The sequence below is a fragment of the Ahaetulla prasina genome, chromosome 2, assembly GCF_028640845.1.
Source record: "Ahaetulla prasina isolate Xishuangbanna chromosome 2, ASM2864084v1, whole genome shotgun sequence".
NCBI classification, from domain to species: Eukaryota; Metazoa; Chordata; class Lepidosauria; order Squamata; family Colubridae; genus Ahaetulla; species Ahaetulla prasina.
The window spans coordinates 88,237,947-88,243,946 of record NC_080540.1 but is presented as its reverse complement, the minus strand read 5'-3'; positions in this window follow the sequence as shown (position 1 = coordinate 88,243,946).

The following is a 6,000-nucleotide window of genomic DNA, read 5'->3' as shown; positions in this document are numbered from 1 at the left end:
ATGTCAGGTGTGTGTGGGTCAATGGAAGGGGAAGTGTTGGTTGGGGGGATGGTAGCCAATGGTTTGAGAAACTGCACATCTTGAACCGCGGTGGCGCAGTGGTTGGAATGTAGTACTGCAGGATACTTCTGCTGACTGCTGGTTGCCTGCAGTTTGGCAGTTCAAATCTCACCTGGCTCAAAGCTGACTCAGCCTTCCATCCTTCCGAGGTCAGTAAAATGAGGACCCAGATTGTTGGGGGCAAAATGCTGACTCTGTAAACCACTTAGCGAGGGCTATAAAGGACTGTGAAGAGGTATATAAGTCTAAGTGCTAGTGCTATTGTGTATCCATTGTACTATAATCTCCAGCTGGGCAGAATATCCCTTCCCAACATTTACATCCCTTAGCAAGCTAAGGATGGATCTATATATTAAGACACTTTTGTAGGATGGGAAGCAAGTCCCTAGACTATTGGCTTGGCTTTAAATAAGAAGAAAAAGCCTTCTCCTCCTTCAAGAAGAGACCTGGAATATTTTCTGGAACAGAAGGTCTCTGAGAAGGATATTATTCCGGTGAAATGATAGTTACAGTTGTAAGTATTACATCAATATTTACTCTGGGATTATGGATATATTATCATACTAGTCATTTCTCTCTTTCCTGGCCTAAGAATTCATTTCTGAGTCCAATTCAAATAGTCTCCCCGCCGCCCAAAGGACATGGTACATGGCTTGGAATTTGAATTACTAAGATCAAATCTGACTCTCACTACTGTATATTTTTTCCTTCTCTATTCTTACCATGCTAGAAGATAGCTTGTAATGAACACCTAGTGAATTTCACTCTGGGGGAAACAAATATGTTCCAGTTCCAGTATTGGTATGATACTATCCTAACTCAAGTTATTTTGGAAGAAAAAAATGACTCAGGTTGCTATAGAACCCACATTTCTGGCATTTCAGCATTACCATAAAGTCTGCTTTGTTTGCCTTCCAACCTTAGGCAAACACTGGATTCATTCTGCTTTCTAGTCTCATCCTCTTGTCCAGGAGAATCAAAAGATAGCCTGGCTTTTAGGTTACTCTCTGAAAGTCCCTGAAAGTCCCTGGCTAGCAGAATTGATCACTCAGAATTAATCAGTAGGATAAAAACAAGTACAGGAAAGGTGAGCCTGCATTTACCAAATGTTTGCCTAACATTAATGATTTTAAAATATTTTAAAGAACAAGCTAAATGCAAGAAATACCATATCTACTTCAAATAGTGAGCTATACTACATTTTAGAAAATGCAGGTAGTAACATTGCGTCATCTAATAGCCCAGGGACAAATTCAAGGCAGATAAAAAGCATTTTTTCCTTTTTTTTTCCTATTACAAAAATAATGGAAGGAAACTCACTTATATTTTTCAGCTATCCATTTCAAGCTTGAATTCACACAGCTTGATATTATGATGGTTATTGTCAATAAATTTTATTTTCCATTAACAGGTATTGCTTGGGTTGGTTGCCGAGAGGTATTTATGATAAAGAAGGCATAGAAGGTTTACTATCTGGTCAAATTTATAAATGGCAACTATAACCAGGAGAAAAAAAATCATGTAAAAAGCCAGGGACAAAATCAATCATTTTAAAGTTCCTTGATTTCACAAAAGTGATGTAAGCATATGCTTCAGCTGTCTAAAATCAGTGTAAGTCCAAGTACTTTACAGTGCTTTGATAAATTCCTAAAGGTCATTTTCCTGCTAGAGACTTATAAGTCAGTTTTGCACTAACAATTTATAGTATCTTCTAAAGTTACCCAACTATCATTTTTTCCAAAATAACAGTAATGCAGACAAGCTTTATTTCTTATTAATAATGGCTGTGCTGTGCTATGAAGATGCAATAAGCTACTAGTGTGGAAATAACCATGATGCCTTCTAGATTCATCCAACCATCATTGTTACTGAAATGTTGCAAGAGTTTACATTGCTTCAATGACAGCTAGATGCTACTATGAAAATGCTCTAAGACCTTAATATTATTTTTCAAAGAAGGCTTTAAGACCCATTTTAAGGTGAATTTTTAATTGATTAACCAGATGTTCTAGTAATAGATCCTTTTTTTTTCTTGGTATAAAATCTAATAAACTTTTCGTCCGGCCAATCTTTTAGGAGTAGGCAGTGGGGTACTGCTTCAGCTAGTGAGCTAATGGAATCCACTGGGTTATAATTCACCCTGTTTGACAAGAACAATAGAAATGGTGGAAAGTGACAGGAAATAGAATATAGGTCATACTCTCTGATGGGTTCCTGTGCAATGCCTACTCACGCGAGTACTAATTAATTTAAACATCTTACTTATAAATTGTATAATTAATAAATAGAGAAGTGGATCCCACTAGACAGAACCCAGAAAGTGGAAAACTTGTTCCAACAAGTGTCTATGGAGATTTTCAACCATCCAAGTCATGGCTGTTCCAAAGGGGTTGTTTTTTTTTCAAAAAGGAAATTGGACTTTCTTGGTTTTTTCTTTGAAAATCTTTCACTTCTCATCCAAGAAGCTTCTTCAGTTATGAACTGCAGAAACTTCTTGGATGAAAAGCAAAATGTTTTCAAAGAAAAACCAAGAAAGTCCCGTTGCCTTTTGAAAAAAGCCCCTTTGGGTTCCAACAAGTGATTTTTGTCCACTGATCTTTAAATATGCCGTGGCCTTTCAGATATTATCCACTCTCTTGTTAAGAAATGGAACATCTTCATGGAGAAATCCTCTGGTGAGCAGCATTGTCACTCTGTCACTTTTCCTCTAACTATCAAAGAGCTTATTATTTCCACTTGATATTATGTAGCTCAGTGACTCCAGCTACAGTTTCAGAAATGAATATTTAGATTTGGGTGCATAGCAGTAGCACTTAAACTTATATATCGCCCCATGGTACTTTCCAGCACTCTCTGGGCAGTTTACAATGTCAGCATATTGCCTCCAACAATCTGATCCTCATTTTACTGACCTCAGAAGGATGGAAGGCTGGGTCAACTTTGAACCCCATTAAGAACAAACTCCAGGCTATTGGCAGAGTTTGTCTGCAATAATGCATTCTAACCACTGTACCACCAAGGGTGCATGTTGGTTGCTGTTTTCAGTTTTAATATCAGGACTGCTCTCCTATCTGCACTGCAAGTCTTTTGGACTCAATTGGATATTTAGCACCCACTGTTGCTGTTCTTGGCAAGTCCTAGCAAGATCACACATTTCTTAAGTCGCTTAAGAAACTTGTTTTTCTTCTGTATGATCCCTTTAATGGACCTTAAAATGTGAAAATATGCATTCTAATTAGTTCTCTTTGACTGATGTATCTGATACCATTGGGAAACAGGGAGACATTTCAACCTTATTTAGGCAAATGTATTTAGAACATAAGTGATGGGATTGATCTCCATACTTCTCCAAATTATCACTGCTTATTGGTCCAGCTTCTACCCTATCTGGCACTCCATGATATCAGGATCTTGACAGGAAGCACATTAACAGCTGGGCACATAAAAGTTCTACTTAATTCAGACATTCTCATAACAGGCATGGATATACCTGCTGATTCAATGTCATTATTTCAATTGCTTTGGAGAAGATCGTTAAATGAGTACTAACTCCATTTTTATGTCAATTTTTCTTAATTTATTCATGTAAGACTTTGGTAGTTGTGGGTAGAGCCAGTTCCGTCCCACCTTGCTTTTGTAGGTTAGCATAATTTCCAATCAATTTAACTTTTTGTTTGCTACTTAAACAGGAGTAGGGTATCATGAATTTACCTCAGTAACACTCAGTTACTTTGTGTAGTTTTCAGTAAAGGTAAAAGCTAAAGGGTTTTTTTTTTTGTTTGGGTGCAAAATGTAAACGCAAATATAGTTGTGTTTTCTGATTAGTGCAAGAGGATTGCCTATAATAAATCAATTATTCAGTGTAGTCTTTCCGAACCAGGTGTCCTCTAGGAGCATTAAACATTATCCATACTGACTGAGAATTCTGGGACTTGAAGTCCATCACATCTCGAATCGCAGAGACAAAAAACTGATTCAAGACTTTGACTGGGTCTTGACAATAATTTTATGTGAACATTAGTATATATTAGAAGATGTGAGGATGTCAGAATTAACATTAAGAAGTTAATATAAGAACAAGTCAGAATAGTTGACAGTCTTTAGTATTGCTATCAAATTCCTGGATTAGAACAGATTAAAAAATTAAATAAATCACTTTGCTTGTGGCATTTCTGCAGTCTGTTACTATGTAAAAATGATGACAATAAGAATGAAATATTCCATGTTGAAAAATTTAATTCACCCTAAGAACTTTAGATTTTTTTCTCTTTTCTTCTAAGGACTTTTGAAAAAAATGTTTTATGCTAAGATAAATGCTAATAGCATCCACATGCAAATCACGTCTGTTTATATAAATGTATACAGTACTATTTTATTGGATGCCACTAGAGTTTTTAGAGCAGGTGAGGTTTTGCTCCATAGGAAATTCTAGAAATGGTGGAATAAAATAATTAAACAGCAGATGCAAAAGGAGGGACAAAATGAAATACGTATGACAAAATTTAAAACAATTTTTTTATTTATTTTAAATAATTAAATTGAATTGTTGAATTGTCCTGCAGTGAGTTGTCCCACAGCAAGTTGGCCATGGTGAATGGGCTGCAGTGCAGAGTTGACCATGGCAAGGTGGCCACAGCAAGTTGTCTGTGGTGAGTTGTCTCATTCCACTTCAACATACAAAGAAATGGCTTAGAAAATTTACAGGTGCCAAATTGGATGGGATATCGAAATCTGTCTTCTAAATAAAAGACAGAAGTAAGATTCAAAATGATCTTGATAGGTTAGAGAAATGGGATGAAAATAATTGAACGAAAATCTAAAGAAAAATTCAAAATATTAAGAAATTTTTTTAAAAAATGCACAGGCTTCGTTTTTGTTTTGTTTTGCTTGTTCCTTTGAATCAGACTTGATTCCTGTTGACTCCCTGGACAAGCCCTGCAATTTTCAGAAGTGGTTTGCTGTTGTCTCCTTCCTAGGACTGAGAGAGTGTGATTGACCCAAAGTCACCCAGCTGGTGTTGGACTCGCAGTTTCTAGCCTGGAGTGATGCCTTAACCACTACAGCAATCGGTGCTCAGTTCTATTTTTAACTATCTTGGAGCAGTCGTTTTATAAACCAAGTATGTATCTGGAGTGTGGTGTGAGTGCAAAAATAAATAAATAAATAAACAAAAATAAATGCAATTTTAGGCAGCATTATCAGCATTATAATTTCCATTTCATTGGAAGTAATATTTCTCTGTAGTTCAGGCCCTATACTGAATAATAATGATCAAAGAAAGAGGAAATGAACGAAATGGGTAGATGACTTGAATAGGAATATGAACAGGTTCAAATGCTAGGACAGAAGAGATTTGAGACTATTGTTTCACAATCCAGAACACAGAATAATGGATTCAAAAGACAGAAGAGCTGATTCAAGCTGTTAGAGACATTTTTGGGAAACTGGAGGAAACAAAGGAAGTAAGCTTCTACTCTTAACTGGATGTGTTCAAGTGGAGGAATTCTAATATCTGGGATGATATATGGTGAATTCATCCACCAAGCACTTGATGGCTGGGAAATTCTGAGAGCTGAAATCTTCATCTCTTAAAGTTGCTGAAATTGAGAACTACATGACTCTTGTTTAGTGCCTGGGAATTCTATGATTTTATTTTGATCTAATGTATACTCATGGTTAGTTCTGTTAGTTGAGAATGGATAGACTCCACATCTCCCTCAAATATTTTTAGGTAGCCAACAGAACTTGAGACTTCTATTTGGTTAAATCCATGGTCTATGACATAATATTGACCTAATGTAGTCTTACTGAAAAAAAAACCTTAAGTTTTAATCTGCAATCCACAGTCAAAGTACATCAAAGTAGGCAACTATTACATTCCAATGTAATATTTTTATTGCATACCTTAAAAAAAAAGAAAAAAGAAAACTTGTGAATATA